Genomic DNA, 17,187 nt, shown 5'->3' with positions numbered 1-17,187 from the left:
GGGTGAACAGGGGCTTAGCCATGGAGGAGCAGTTCGGGAGGAAATGCTGGTAGTAAAATACCATACCAAGGAAAGATTTGATCCTACGAACAGAAGGCGTGCACCCATCACCTTCCATGAGATCCTGCACTGTCATGTTGGAGATGACCTCTACTTTGGAGGGATCGACAGACACACCTCCGCCATCAACCACGTGGCCCAAAAACCGCACCCGCTTCTGCAGCAGATGACACTTCTTCGGAGCCAGTTTCAAGTTGTTCTCCCTCAACCTCTGAAACACAGTGCGGAGCCTCGACAGAGCCTCAACCTCTGACGGCGCGAAGACAAGAAGATCATCAAGATAGCACAAAAGCTTCGTGAAGTTCAGATCCCCAAAGATCCCAATCATCATTCTCATGAAGGCTGCAGGGCTATTACAAAGGCCCTGTGGCATGCGATTGTATTCATGCAACCCAAGGGGAGTCGTGAAAGCAGTGTACTTCTTGTCATCTTCATGCATTGGGATGTTGAAGAAGCCAGAGGTGAGGTCCATCGTACTAAAGAGGCAGTTACCACCCAGCGCGGCAAGACAGTCCGACTGGTGTGGCAAGGGATGAGCGTCTTTCAAGGTCCGAGCATTCAGCCATCTGAAATCAGTGCAGATCCGAAGCCCGCCATCCTTCTTCCATACCATAACCAGCGGTGAAGCGTATGCGCTCGAGGACTTCCGGATAATCCCTTTCTCCTCCATATCAGTGAGAACTTGTCTCAACTTCTGATAGTGGGCTGGGGGAACCCTCCTGTAGGGCAAGCGAAAGGGGCGCTCATCCACCAGATGGATGCGATGTGTGTATCCTGTGACCTCGCCACAGTCCAGAGAGTCCCTGGAGAAGATGTCATGGTACTCGGTGAGCAGCTGAGTGAGCTGGGACTTGCATGCCTCACTAACCTGACAGGAGCTGAGGTCAATGTCACTGAGTCCGAGCTCTGACAAACTCCTAGCCAGCTGGACAGGGGGACAGGCACTATCTGTGGCGTTGGACTCATGCCTCCCTGCAACTGATTGCAGTCCCTGGAAAACATTAAAGTCCTCAATCGCCAATCATGGAAACACATCAGCCAACTTGCAGTTCCTTTTCAGTGTGATGGCTTTGTCAGATGGATTGACAACAGTCATGGGTACCCACCTATCACCCCAGAGCGGTGTGACAAGTCGACCTACGAGGACACTGCGTGGCATGGCCTTGGAGTCTGTCGGCTCCACAACAACAGTGCTTCCAGCTGACATAGGCACCTTAGCAGGAAGTCTGCCCCAGACTAAGTGCTCGTGCCTCGGTAAGAGTGTCACGGCCTGGGTGAGCTTAACAGTACCTATCTTCTCAGGAACTGCACCACCCCTCCAGCGCTCTACATTCGTGAACATGGACGAGAACTGTTCAACGTCAGGACTAGACGGATGTTCCTGTCTGGACGCGATGTCCCAGTACTCAGTACCACTCTTGAGTACATGGGCCACATGTTTAATGACGTTTGTGCCGACTATCAGATCATCATGCTGACCGGGCACGACCAGAGTGGGTATGACAAAGGAAACACCATAAAGCTGCATGTTGAGGTCATAAAAACCATCAGGCCTAGTCTCCATAAGCTTAGCTAGAATCTCATGTGACTGCTCACTAACTGGAATGGCTCGCTTCCTCAAATACAAAGTCATAAGGCTCTCCCACTCATGAACTGTAAACTTATCAGAGCTGTCGCCCCTGAAAATAGGAGGCTCCCTAGCGTCTGTCTGCATTACTACTCTAACACTAGGCACTGTCTCCGAACACTGTTCAGCAGACCTAGCACTGTCTGTGTGTGTGTTTCTAAGCATTTGTGTTTCCTGCAGCTTAGCAGTGATTGACTCTCCTATCTTCTCTGCTAACCGAGTAATGAGCATGGCTAACTCACCCACTGGCTGCTCGCTGTTACCCAGCACAGCCCCTTCGCTGATACCTGGCCTGGCCCGTTCTACGTAGCGTGTGGAGGTGAACTGAGGAGTGCCAAATGTGGTCGGGTCTCTAGGTCCTGGTGCTCTGGTGTCTGGTTCCCCGCCCTCTAAGAGCTGCCCGAAACTCCTACCTACACCTAGCCGTAAACCCCCACCCACATCTAACTGGTACCCCCTCTCCATAGCACACTGGCGATCCAAAAGATCCTGATCAGCAATGTTACCCCCACCTATGTACGAACCACCCTCTGCCATGTTCCTACCTCTAACACTCAGATAAAATAAAAAATAAAATAAAAAAGTGAAAAGCTCAATTCATTTAAATAATTGAATCTAGAAATCACTAAGAGATTGAAACAATCACACACAATTAACAAATTCACCAATGGATTAATCACATATGCACATATCCAGTAGTTTAGATCAATAGATTATTCACACGAGTCCTTCAATCACATCAACATTAACCTTTTTTTCCTTTTTTTTTTCGTGTGTTTTTCTTCCTTCAGTATATACAAATGTCCTGTTCACAAGCCCAGTCCATGGTAACCACAGCTATGACTGTCCAGTGTCCACACAGCTCAACTCCAGTCCACTGTAACATGAGTGTACAGTCTGTAGAAATACCTGAGGACGTCTGGGGCTTGATGACGACAGCAGCCTCCCGCGGCGAGCAACTGATGTCACTCTCAGGATCCAGGAGGGTCACGGCACCAATGTAACGGGGGCAGTCCTATGCTGTTCTATGCTGGTCAGCCTGCTGCATGCCCGTCACTCTCATCAGTAGCTCTGCGTTGTGTTCTAGTTGTGTGGGGCCCCAGGTGTTGTGGGGGGCCCTCAGTCTCTCATCATCATCATCATGATCAAGGACGAGCGGGGACACACAGGACTCTATTTGGCCCACCTTGCCATTTATTTTGGTTTCAAACCCTTCGACAACCGTCCAGTCCTCCAGCGGGAGCGGTGTTTCTTAAGGACGTGGGGGTCGAAGTTCAACCACTGCCCGGACTCCACTCGTGTGCGTTAGAAGTAGAAACCGTCCACGGGACTCCGATGTAAGAAAGGATAAACAAGTATTTTATCCCACAGCTTGGAGTATCTTCTTACAGGGATACTCAAGGTTACGTTCTCCTCAACCAGCAAAACTGTCCCACGGTAAGAAACACGTGTGGCTCGGCTCGATTGCTGCTTGAGACTCCTCCCACAAAACAAAAATGGCCTCTCCCGCGGTCCGTCTTCCGTGTACCCATAAGACCTCTCTCTTAAAGCGACAGTACACGTATATGACGGTCGTTGTAAAACACATAAAAGTAAATAATGACATAAAATAAAATGTAGTAAACACAAATAACAGCACACAGACAGGATTTGGTGATATTTCATACTCAAACAAAATAAAATAAAAACATTAATTTTAACCTGGTTACACCGGCATGGGAGGAACGTTGTGTAGCGACGAAGAATCGGTCAGCCTCCTTTGCCAGCTCACGGGGATCAGTGATGGTGGAGTTAGCGAGCGCAGTCTGGACGTGGGGCGGCATGTTGCGCAGAAACAGCTCCATAAACAGGAAACATGGCTTTTCTTGACCCAGTAGGTTTAACATCCTGCTCATTAGCTCCGATGGTTTGCCATCTCCCAAGCCCTGAATTGCGAAGAGGCGACGTGCTCTCTCCGTTGTTGACAGTTCAAAAGTTTCAAGGAGGATATGTTTAAGTGCGGCGTATTTACCATCGGCCGGTGGGTTGGTTATGAAACCGCTTATCCTGGAAGCCGTAGCGCCCCCCAGCGCTGCCACTACGTAGTAGTACCTGGTCTCGTCTGCTGTTATGTCTCTGAGCGCGAACTGTGCCTCAGCCTGCGCGAACCATGTAGCCGCGGAAGACTCCCAAAACTCCGGCAGTTTAATTGCAACGGCGTTCGTTGCCATAATGTGTGTGGTTTCAGAAAACTTATCCGAAAACCGACGTCGGGGTCACCAGTGTAGAGCCGAAGGAACGGAGAAGACCGTAGGTTCACACTTTAGCCGTGTAGGCAACTTTCTTTAATCCACGGTAAATCAGAGAGACAACTAAACCACAGCTCGACTGAGCGGAGGTGGCAAGAATAACCAGAAAACTGGCTGGACAACCATAACTTAACCCTGCGTTAACCTGCCAGGGCAACCATGACTTAACCCTTAGTTCCTGGGTTGAATTCTGTCCCCAATACGTGTCCACCACAAGGTAAAGATTTTCTGTAGTTTATAGTTTTGTGCAAATAACTTCACTAAGGAAAGTTTCAGGAAAACAAAACGGTTCGGACCCTTTAATTGACTGGTTAACGTAGTCGCCCATGGTGCGGGAGACCGGGGTTCGCGTCCCGGCTGCGGCGGTTCCCGGCTACCCCCTGAATTCGCTGCGTTGGTGTTAGAAGTGGGATGGTGAGACCGTGAGGCCATCGGAAGCGCGTGCGTCCAGAGGCGTGAGGAAGCTGGTATGCTGAAGCGCGGGAACGCGCTTCCCGAAGGAGGGGGGTAGTGTAACGACGACAGATAAGAAGACTCGCTAGCCCTTGGCTAACGGGTCGGGCCCTTTAGTCGACTGGTTAGCGCAGACCCGGGTTCGCGTCTCAGGTGCGCCGTTTCTCGGCTTCCCACCGACTTCGCTACATCTACAATATCTAACACTGAACGATACCAGACAATTCTATCAGGTCATCACCTGATGCAAAACCTAGAAGCTGACAGTTAGGTTCTCATGTAAATAATCCATCCATTATCCGAACGCTTATCCTGCTCTCAGGATCGCGGGGGTGCTGGAGCCTATCCCAGCAGTCATTGGGCGGCAGGCGGGGAGACACCCTGGACAGGCCGCCAGCCCATCACACAAGGCTGACACACACACACACACACACACACACACACACACACACACACACACACACACACACACACACACACACATATTCATACCTAGGGACAAGTTAGTACGAACGATTCAGCTGACCTACATGTCTTTGGACTGTGGGAGGAAACCGGAGCACCCGGAGGAAACCCACGCAGACACTGGGAGAACATGCAAACTCCACACAGAGGACGACCCCCAAGGTTGAACTACCCACGAACCCAGGACCTTCCTACTGTGAGGCGACCGCGCCACCGTACCGCCCCATGTAAATAATGTAGCGAATTCGGGGGGCAACCACAGGAACTGCCACAGCCGGGACGCAAACCCATATCTCCCGCACCGCGGGAGACATCGCTTACCGCTCGAGTACGACCCATTAGCTGACGTGTCTACTTATCCATGCACGTTACACTACCCGGCGCTTAAGCATATCAGCTCCTTCACGCCTCTGGGCGCATACGCTTCCGATGGCCTTACGGTCTCACCATCCCACTTTTGACACCAATGTAGCGAATTCGGGGGACAACCACAGGAACTGCCGCAGCCGGGACGCGAACCCGTATCTCCCGCACCGCGGGAGACATCGCTGACGCTCGACCAAAGGGTCCGGCCCGTTAGCTAAGGGCCAACGTGTCTACTTATCCATGCACGTTACAATATTATACAAAACATACTTTAGTGTAAACGTAGACAATGTAGTGGAGTGGTGCAGGCAATTTCTTTCTTTCTTTCCTTTTCTTTCGGTAGAATAACATGGAAGTTAGCTTTACAGCTTTTGGTTTTGTCTCAGATGGAAAAATGAATTGGGTTTTGGTTGAACACCTAGAATGAGGTGTACAGTCAACACAAGCATACAAATTTATTTCTGTTTTATCTGAAATGAAGTTGATAAGTAAATCGCGAACCTCCGTCTTATGAATTCTGAAGCAATTACGTTGTACAGAGCAGCTATCCCAGAAAGTTGAATAAGTGACCTCTTCAGTCTCAACTGACTGCAAGTATCCCACCCTTATAAACACTACAGTGGCATGACGACTGAAACCAATGATCACATTCTTATGCAAATTGCCGTGAACCTTTAACTGGGGGGGGGGTGACATGCTAAAGATTAGGGCTTTAACAAGCCTCTCAAAGCATTTACTCACTGTGGGAGTGAGAGCAACAGGACGCCAATCATTAAAGCATGTGTCCATGGTCTTCTTCGGCACAGTGACTGACGGTTTGAAACAGGAGGACTACACTCAGGGCAAGGCAGAGGTTGAAAACATCAGTAGGACACCCGCCAGCTGCGCTGCGCACGCTCCGACCACCCGGCCTGGAATGCCAGCCGCTTTGCGGGTGTTCACGCGCGTGAATGACCTGCGCACGTGGGAGTCGGCGATAGCCAAGGGGGTTCATACCGGAGGCGGTGGGGGCTTCTTCTGGGAGGTTGATGTCAAAAACCTCAAACCGAAAAGAAAAACTATTAAATTGATATGGCATCCGATTGGTCAGACCAGCAACGTATCGTCCCCACGATGGGTGCTGTTTGCTTCAACTTCCGCCTATAAGCGGGCAGGAGTAAGATGGAGGAGTGATCCCATTTGCCGAAAGTTGGGCGGAGGAGGGGTCATTGCGGAAAAGAGAATAGCAGTGATCGAGTAAACTATCGCGCCATATGTTAATGTAAGGTAGTAATGTAAATCCGCCACAGGGTGGCACTGTTACGCTGTATGTTCCCCTGGGAATGCCGCAAATGGCGATGTTTGTCCCTCTTGCAACACCGTACCCCTAAGTCTTGTCCCGGGCAAAAGGCTACGTTGATCACATGGGTTTTTTTTGTCTGCCGGAAGCTGTGAGTATGAGGAGGCCAGCGGCCAGCTGATTGATGAGAGGTGAAGTGCAAGCGAGTGCCAATAAAGTGTCCAGGTCTCAGCCACGATCCCAAGCCTCCGCCTCCTTCCTTTTCCACGCCAACATCATACTACAACAAACACAACGCAGAGTCCCAGGGCGTGTAGGGAGACGACGGCCGAACGCAAAGTGCGGGTTACATCATGGTGCCGTGACCCGGATCGTGGTGCTTCGAGATCCAAGGAGATACAGAGACTCGCGTCCTCGCCTTTGCTGCTGCATTGAACTGCGTTACCTTCAGTGACTGGACAGTGTGGTGGACTGAACTACTGTCATCGGCGTTGCAGCATTGGCAAGATACTCACCTCTTCAAATATCCTTTAAAGACTGTTGAAAGCTTGCTATATCCATTTGAGGACTTTTTATGATATTTCGATAAACTTAACTGTTATTTGAGTTGTGTAAAAGTGTGCTATGTGAGATCCTGCTATAGGAACACTGTGTTTAACATTAAGCTGATATATATCATTCATAATTTTTTGGTTTTGGTTAAGGGTTGTGTATTGACCATCTGATTTTGACTCAAGTTTAATGTGAGTTTTGAGTTGATAGTGATTATTGTTTTTTGATATATTTACTGGAAAAAAGGGGAGATTTTGCATACACAGCTAAACTTATTCTGTGAACACAGTGAATCATTAATAGTCATCTGTTTTGACACCAACAGTTACACCAGTCATAGTGATTTAGAAAAAAATATATCAAAATGTTCAGTGACTATGCAGATTATCAGTCAAAGCAAGAAGGTGCCTCTGCTGCCACACCGGGTTCCCAACTGCCCCCGATACCCACAGCCAGCCACAACTGTGACACTCCAGCCCAGACACAACCCCACCTTTCAAGCAAGGGCGTAACAACCACCAGTGCTGCAAATCAACAGCAATCAGTGAGGCCAAAGCTTAACAACTACTTCACTAGCCCCACCACCACCCAACAGCTGATCCTCCCTCAACACCACCACAGCAGTCAGCAGCCCCCATACCCAGGACTAAGTGCACCACTCACTCCACCACCCCCAATACTGTCACCTTACCCTATTCACTACTCCACTCCAGCTCATGCACCCACCTTGCCAGCCTCTAGAGCTCCAATGCAAGCACCCTCACTATTTTTTGACAGCAGCCCAGCTGCCAAACCAATCCACCGAAACAGCAGGCCAGACTACAGCCTGCCCAGTGCACCCCTTCCAGCTGTACAGATATTAGTGGAACCTAATCCCCCGGCCCAAGCCAGTGTGAACCAGCACACACACCCTTTGCCCATTCACAGCCTCTCGTGCCCCACCTCCACGGAAATGCAAACTGTACAGCGGCCGACCATGACTCACCCAGACACCCCTCCTTACCAAAGCCCTGCTGCCGAGCCTAAACCCCAGGTCTACACTGGTCCTGCATATAATCCCCCTGTGCCCCAGGCCCTCATGCCAAGCTTTCAAATGCCACCAATGATGAACATTATGAGCTACCTCTCTTCTACTGGCCAGACCCTTCAAAGTTTGCAGCATGGATCAATCCCCCAGCTGCATATGTCACAGCCTGCTGCCCTCTACCCCCAAGAGGTGACCACCCCACTAGCAGTGCAACATGTAGCCCCTAACCACACAGCCCCTGCCTCAGACCCTCGAGCTGTCATGTACCACAACACACTCCCACAACACCCATCCACCACCCCGCACATGCACCCACGTCCGTATGAGCCCCCAATGAATGCTGCCGTCAGAGCCGCAGCCAACACAACCCTTCCACCAGCTGCATATGGTGGTTTCATGCAAACTCATCAGGTAAAAAATGTCCAAATCTTCACTGGCAATCCAGACAGCAAAATACTTGTAGAAGACTGGGTTCGTGATATGCAGTACCTTCTGGAGGCAATCGAGCTCCCCACACACCTCCGCTTTTCGACTGTTGTGCGACACCTGAGCGGTGAGGCCAGGAAGCTAGTCCTGAACCTACCCCCCCACGACCAGACTCCAGAGAAGGCGTATGAGGAGCTCAGGGCTGAATACAGCGACACACAAGGCTCACTTGATCCACTAGCCGACTTCTATGAGCGCAGCCAGAGGTCCGGAGAGTCTGCCTGCTCTTATGTTATTGCTCTGGAGGCAACACTGAGAGCGGTAGAGGAAAGTCAGAGAGGGGGCAGGCAATTTCCTGATCGTGATAGTAAACTCACTCGACAGTTTCTAAGAGGGCTTATGGATGAGATGGTGTATGCAAGGATCGCACCAATGAAGCCCAGGCTTTTGAGTTTCCGGGAGCTGCAAGCAGAGCTTAGAAACCTTGCAAAAGAGACTCAGAAGTTCCAGTCACAACACAAGACAAAGAAAGCGCTCACCCAGGTGCAGGTCACATCAGAATGTGATACCAATATGAGGTCAGAGAGGTCACAACACACTTCAGAGTGGACAGAGCTTAAAGATATGGTCAAGAAATTAGCTCTTAGCCAAGAAGAACAGGTGACCAAGTTGGCTCACCTTGAGTTGAGAATTGCTGCACCTACCCCTGCACCAGCCCCTGCACCCCCACTAAGGCCCCAACCATCTCCCAGAACAGTTACTCAGGGCTCCAGTGTTGTTTGCTACCGGTGTGGGAAGCAAGGGCATATAGCCCGAGTATGTCGAGCGGTGCTCCCAGATCCCAGTCTGCCCTGGACTCACCGACCCCAGCCTGCGACCTCCGCAGAGAGCACCACGCCCCACTCAACGCAGCATTTAAACGCCTAGAGCCTGTGGTAACTGGGGCAACCATGGGCAAGCAGCAAGACCCCCCACTGCAGGTGAGCGATACTGATGATGGAGTAGAGGACATTCCTATTGTGGGTCCCAGGAATGAGGGTGAGGTGGAAGTCAATGGATTAAAGTGCAGGGCTCTTATCGATTCCGGCTCTCAGGTAACCAGTATTACTCACGGATACTGGTGCAACCACCCTGACCTCCATGGACAGAAACTACGGCCCTCTAAAATACCCATAGCAGGTGCAGCAGGTCAGGATGTGCCTTACTCTGGTGTCCTGCGTATTAAGTTGAAAGTGCTGGGGAAAGAGTTCCAGAGAGTGCCGGCTTTTGTTGTCCCTGACTCCGAGTATCGCTCCTCCGTCCCACTGCTTGTGGGAACTAATGTCGTCCGTGCCGCCAGGAGGCACCTCCAAGCAACCTATGGGGAGCAATATCTTCAGCGGGTGAAGGAAATCCATCCAGAGTGGTACACAGCTTTACTGGAAACTGGCGACACTGAATATACAGGCGCAGACGACATGGTGGGCCCTGCTGTGTACACTGGCCGTAAAATACGCATCCCGGGAGGGAAAGAGATGGACTTAATGTGCAAAATCAAAACTGGCCCACAAAGAAAGACATACACAGCGCTAATTGAAGGCCACGCCTCCATTCGGCTTCCTCAGGACCTTATGGTCGCAAAAGTTCTTGCAGATGTGAAGAAAGGCTGTGCTCCTGTCAGAGTGATGAACCTGTCCCAACAAACTGTCACAATCAAACCACACACACAGCTGGCCAGCGCCTTCCTGGTGGACTGTGTTGTGGATTTTTCAGCCACGGAACAGGGTTGTCATCAAAATGAGGAGAACAAAGAGACATACCTGTGTCTGAACCAAGTTGTGAGCAGTGGTGGGGTGGACATAAGTGAGGCAGAAGTGGAGAATGAGCGCCAGCGCGCCCTCCTAAAAGAGCTTGTGGAGAGGAATATGGGGGTGTTCTCACAGCACTCAATGGACTACGGCCACACAAAAACAGTGCAGCACGAAATCCCCCTGGTCGACTCAAAGCCCTTTCGACTCCCGTACCGCAAGATTCCCCCTTCACAGTGGCAGGATGTGAGGAAGTTGCTGACAGAAATGGAAACAGCAGGGGTTATCAGGCCTAGTAAGAGTCCATATGCTTCGCCAGTAGTGATTGTTACCAAGAAAGACGGATCACTAAGATTATGCATCGATTACCGAAGGCTTAACGCCTGCAGCACAAGAGATGCATTTCCACTGCCCAGAATAGAGGAGGCCCTGGAGGCTCTGGGTCAAGCAAAGTATTTCTCAACACTTGATCTCACATCTGGATACTGGCAGGTAGAGGTGGCGGAGCAGGACAAACACAAAACAGCATTCAGTACTCCCATGGGGCTGTTTGAAGCCAACAGAATGCCTTTCGGCCTTCAAAACGCTCCGTCCACCTTCCAGAGACTCATGACCTGCTGTTTTGGCGATCTGAACTTCACCCATCTCCTGATCTACCTTGATGATCTGATCATATTCTCTAAAACCTTTGATGAGCATCTGGAGAGGCTGCAGCTGGTGTTCGATCGACTGAAGGAGCATGGCTTGAAGTTGAAGCCTTCCAAATGTCAGCTTGTGAGAAAGGAGGTGCACTACTTGGGTCACCTGGTGTCTGCGGAGGGCATCAGGACAGACCCAGAGAAGATCAGCAGAGTCAAGGACTGGGCGAGGCCCACGAATCGTAAAGAGGTGCTTCAGTTCCTGCGATTCACCGGATATTACAGGCGGTTTGTGTGCAGTTACTCTACCTTGGCCGCGCCCCTGTACCGCCTTACCGCTGGTGACCCTAGAAAGAAACGGAGAGGGGGGAAGAAGAGGTTAGTGCCTGACCCGCCCTTTGTCTGGACTGATGAGTGTGAGGAGGCTTTTCAGTCACTGAGAGAAAGATTGACAACTGCTCCAGTGTTAGGCTATCCAGACTACAGCCTACCCTTTCTGCTCCAGACTGACGCCTCGGGGGAGGGGCTTGGTGCTGTATTAGCCCAAGTTCAGGACGGAGTCGAGAGAGTCATAGCGTATGGCAGCAGAGGCTTGAGCCCAGCAGAGACGAGGTATCCTGCACACAAACTAGAGTTCCTCGCTCTGAAATGGGCAGTGACCGACAAGTTCTATGACCATCTATATGGGCGCAAGTTCTCAGTCCAGACAGACAATAACCCCCTCAAGTATGTCATGTCGTCTGCAAAATTGGATGCTACAGGTCAGCGGTGGGTGTCTCGGCTGTCAGCATTTGATTTTGATGTGCAGTATCGAAGGGGACAGAATAATGCGAACGCTGATGCCCTCTCCCGGCTGTCTAACCAGGAGGTCACCCAAGTCCTGCAAACCTGCCCTCAGCTTGTATCAGCCAAAGTACAAAGGTGTGTAGAGGAACAATCTCCCCAACAACTGGAAAGCTCCGCTTCAGAGGGACCTGAGCATCAAGAACCTCTGTCACACGCTCGGTGAATCCTATCAAGATGTGGGGATGGACTCTCTACCTGCATTGACAAAACAGGAGATTCGTGCAGGGCAAAAAGAGGATGCTGTAATCGGTCCCATTTTGCACTTTAAAAGTGTGAACCAAAAACCGAGCCGCAGCGAGAGGATTGGTGGTGGCAGGCAGGTTTGCCTTCTCTTAAAAGAGTGGCGGAGGTTATTAGTAAGGGATGGAATAATGTATCGTCAGGTCCAAGACTGTCAAAGGGGAGTAGTAGAGCAGCTGGTACTACCAGAGAGATTTCACACATCCGTCAAGACTGCACTTCATGATGACTCAGGGCATCTAGGGTTTGAGAGAACGCTGCAGATGATAAGGGAGAGATTTTACTGGCCTAAGATGTTCCAGGAAATCAAGGCTTGGTGTGAGCAGTGTGAAAGGTGCTGCCTCAGAAAGACTCCGACTGCAGGCCTCAGGGCTCCCCTGGTCAGTATTCACAGCAGCGCTCCTATGGAACTTGTGTGTGTAGACTTTCTGACTCTGGAGAAATCAAAGGGAGGCATAGAAAATGTGCTTATTGTCACTGACCACTTCTCCCGGTACGCCCAGGCCTATCCCACTAAAGACCAAAAAGCCTGTACAGTGGCGAAGGTACTGTGGAAGAACTTTTTCTGTCGGTTTGGATTCCCAGCAAAACTACATGCAGACCAGGGGCGTAATTTTGAAAGTGCTGTGGTCAAAGAGCTGTGTAAGTGTACTGGTGTCACTAAGACACACACAACCCCCTATCACCCCCAGGGTAACGGCACCACCGAAAGGTTCAACCGGACTCTCATGGACATGCTGGGGACACTAGAGCCTCACCTGAAACCCCACTGGCATGAGTATGTGGATGCAATGACACATGCGTATAACTGCACCAAACATGACTCTACTGGGTACACACCGTATTACCTAATGTTTGGTAGACATCCACGACTCCCAGTCGACCTGATTTTTGGGCTTTCTACCACCAAAGAGCCATGTGAGTATAGTGAATATGTCCAGACACTGCATGACTGTCTGTCGGAAGCTTATACTCAGGCTAACCAGGCCTCACGACATGCAAAAGAGCAGCAGAAAAGGTACTATGATCAAAAGGCAAAGAGTCAAGGTTTCAGCCCAGGGGACAGAGTCTTGGTCAAAATATGTCATGTGGAGGGACGGCAGAAACTGGGAGACAGATGGGAGTCACGCCCATACATTGTGGTGAAGAAACAACCCAGTATACCTGTGTATGTGGTCCGAACAGAGGATGGTGAAAAAGAGAGAGTGGTTCACCGCAACCTTCTTACACAGTGTATGTTTCTTCCGGTGGAGCGGGCTGGTGCAGCAACAAGTGCAGGAGTTGAGTCTGACATGGGGGACTGGGAGGTGGATGGCATAAAGGTAATGGGGGAGGAAGCCGAAAAAGTGAGTCAAGGGGGGGAAGAGGACTTAAATGTCAGTGACACCAACGCACTTGATGGCCCCAGCCTGAGGAGGAACCCACAGAGAACTCGACGTCCCCCAAAGAAACTGTCTTACGAGTCACAGGTGGTGAGATCAAAAGAGGAGCAGCAGAAGATAGAGAGGGGCTGGACATTGTGGCAGAGGGCCATAGCAGAGAGAGTAGCAAGGCACGTATAATCCACGAAAAAAAAAAACAAACAAGTTTTATTAATGGTTTATTTACTTTGATTGCATTTACACATCTACATTTCATATGCAACTCATGGTATTAATACGTCACTTTCAGTGTGATCTGTTTTAATGTTTATGCTCATAAGTTTTATTTGTTTTGTTTTGTTTGGTCTGATGGCTGGGACGCCATCAATTAAAGAAGGGGTAGATGTAAGGTAGTAATGTAAATCCGCCACAGGGTGGCACTGTTACGCTGTATGTTCCCCTGGGAATGCCGCAAATGGCGATGTTTGTCCCTCTTGCAACACCGTACCCCTAAGTCTTGTCCCGGGCAAAAGGCTACGTTGATCACATGGGTTTTTTTTTGTCTGCCGGAAGCTGTGAGTATGAGGAGGCCAGCGGCCAGCTGATTGATGAGAGGTGAAGTGCAAGCGAGTGCCAATAAAGTGTCCAGGTCTCAGCCACGATCCCAAGCCTCCGCCTCCTTCCTTTTCCACGCCAACATCATACTACAACAAACACAACGCAGAGTCCCAGGGCGTGTAGGGAGACGACGGCCGAACGCAAAGTGCGGGTTACATTAACATAGATATGCTGTAAGTATTTTGGTACAGCTTTCCGCAGAGATGCGTTGCTGATTGTCCTGTACAATTCCTTGCGTGTCAGGTCCGAGTTGGCATCAGGCGGGATGTACAAAGTTATCACAACAACAGTCGTGAACTCTCCGAGCAGGCAAAATGGCCGACACAGGAGCGAGAGATTTTCCAGGTCCGGGGAACAGAAAAACGAGAGAACGTATGCTCCTAGGGTCATACCGGGCATTATTGATCATTACACATATACCCATCCCTTGCTTTTCCAACCGGAGAGTTCTTTCGACCTGTCCGCTCGAAACACGGAAAATCCCATTGGAACGATTGCGTGGTCTGGGATTTCCCTCGACAGATCTCTGTAAAGCAGATGATAATACAATCCCTTGTTTCTCGCTTGAAGGAGAACCTTGCTCTTAATCGTCCAGCTTGTTGTCCAGGGATTGCACGTTGGCCAGTAAAATACTGGGGAGTGGGGGCCAGTTTGCTCGCTGCCTCAGTCTCACCAGCAGCGATTTCCCGGTCTCCGGCGACGCTTCCTTCATCTCTGTGGTAGCGCCATTGTTGTGCATGGTTCCCCCGCGGTTCTTGTGAGCAGGGTGTCCCAGCGGAAAAACTGGATTTGTGTGAGTGATCGTCGTGTCTCGTATGTTCAGTAATGCGCCCCTGTCATATTTAAAGTAACTGGCTACTTTAGAGGTGAGGACCGCCCACTTCCACCAAGTTGACTGATCACTGCCAGCTGTTTTCAGCTTCCTCCTTCGTGAGCGGCGGCGTCGTGAGATATAAAACTTTTATTTTTCTTTTATTAGTTCTTTATATTCTGCCCTAACCTCCTCATTTTGTTCTGATTCAGAAATTTTCTGTGCTTAGTTCACTTATCGATAGAGTCTCTAGTTTCTTTCTTATACGAATCTTGTGTTTAGTAGGTAGCTTCTTGTTCCCAGTTTGTTACTAGCTTTGATCTTAGCCTAGCTTAGCAGTTAGCTCTATTACATTCGCAGCCAAAGCAGCCTCGTTAAAACGATGGTTTGTGGTGACTACTCCGTAGTTACAGATAGGTTGTCTCTACTAGAGAGACGTGTCCGTGAGTTAGAGCAGCTGCTTTCGGCTAGGAGATGTGACGTGCACTCCAGATAGCCTTAGCCCCGGGCCTGACAGCAGACCTGCTATTGTTAGCACTAGCTCAGCTTCGTCGGCAGATGCGGCGGAGTTTGTCTCTGTTTACCGGCGTGGGAAGGCTCGAAAGAGCAAGCCATCGGTCGTGTGGCCTGGTCTGCAGTCACCTCTCCCGACTGCAAACCGGTTTTCTCCACTCACCAGCCCTGTTGGTAGTCCTACCGGCCATCGTGCTTCTCCCACTTCTGTCGACAGAGTAAAGCAACGCACGCTAGTGATAGGAGACTGATAGGAGGATGAAGCAATCAGAGATCACAAAAGCCAGCCTAGTCAGAATGCTTGAGTTTGCCAGAAAGATGTGTCGGCATCGATTAATTGTCCCTGGCCCCTTACCTGCGAGGGGTAATGATGAGATGTACTGTAGGCTCACCTCAATGAACCGCTGGTTGGCTCGTTACTGTAATGAGCAGGGATTCGGCTTCGTTGATAACGCCCTTACCTGCTGAAAGTGGACGACATTCACCCTACTGGGGATGGCGCCGCTCTTTTGTCTAGCAATATAGATAGCTGTTTACATTTAATTTGACACTAGGGACTTATCATTCAGCAGGTTGCAAGTGATTAGAGAGCCTACTAGGTTTAAATCTAGTGCGGATGTGGAGTCAAGTAGTTTAATTAATATGATTAGTCAGGGAATTTATCATAGTGTAGATTATCAGCCTGATAGCTTGGTCTATAACATTGAGACTGTCTCCCTACCCTGCTGTATTGCTCCCATGCTCTACTCTCCTAAATGTATGAATCACAATAATCTAGTAATTGTTCCTACCACTGGTAGTGGTGAGAAGTGCGACAAAGTACCTAATAATCTACAAAACCAAACAGCTAATGTTATCAGGGATGTGACCACATATCGTCCAAAGCGTTGGTGGCCAAAACTCTCAACAAGGTGTCCAATTCCAATTAATCTTTCACCTATTGGTAGCTCTAAAGCTCTGCCTACTACTGATCACTTCCACAAGATGCTTAAATTTGGTTTCATAAATTTCAGATCACTGTCTACCAAAGCCTTACTAATAGATGATCTGATTCTTGAACATAGTTTTGATATGATTGGGTTATGTGAAACATGGCTGAAACCAAATGTTTTCCTTCCCTTAAATGAAGCTTCCCCACCTGACTATACGTATGCCCATGTAGCTCGGGCAAATAAATAAGGTGGGAGTGTTGCCTTAATATATAAATCTATTTTCAATCTGACTTCTAGACTTGAATCTAAATTCCAGTCTTTTGAGTCTCTTATTCTTGGTCCATCTCCCTCAGCCATGAATAGATTCGGCTCAGTCCAAATTGTAATACTCTATCGGCCTCCTGGCTGTTACTCGTTAGTTCTTGAAGAATTTGTCTCATGCCCTGTTACTCACTTTGATGAGATTCTAATTCTAGGTGATTTTAATAGTCATCTGAATAAGGCTGCTGATCTCCTAAGTAAAGCCTTTCTGGCACTAGTTGATACTTTTGGGTTCACTCAGTTTGTTCAAGAGTCGACTCATTGCAGTGGTAACACCCTTGATTTGGTTTTATCTAAAGTAATAGCTGTTTCTGATCCGAATGTCTTACCAACCACATCTGCTGTGTCAGATAATTTGTCTCATCAAATTTGAAGCATTATTGGCCTGTCCAGTTAATGTCAGCACAGATGTAACTGCCACTCGCCATATTGGTCCCTCCACTGTAGCTGCATTTGGCCAGCAGCTGCCTGAAGTCTTGGCTCCTTTCACTGTGGTAAATGACTGTTGAAAATTTCACTAGTGACTTAAATGTGGCCCTCTCTAGTCTCCTCGATTCAGTTGCACCTCTCACTACCA

Source organism: Lampris incognitus, chromosome 1 (assembly GCF_029633865.1).
Source record: "Lampris incognitus isolate fLamInc1 chromosome 1, fLamInc1.hap2, whole genome shotgun sequence".
In the NCBI taxonomy this organism is placed as follows: domain Eukaryota; kingdom Metazoa; phylum Chordata; class Actinopteri; order Lampriformes; family Lampridae; genus Lampris; species Lampris incognitus.
Note: the sequence above shows the minus strand (reverse complement) of the source record.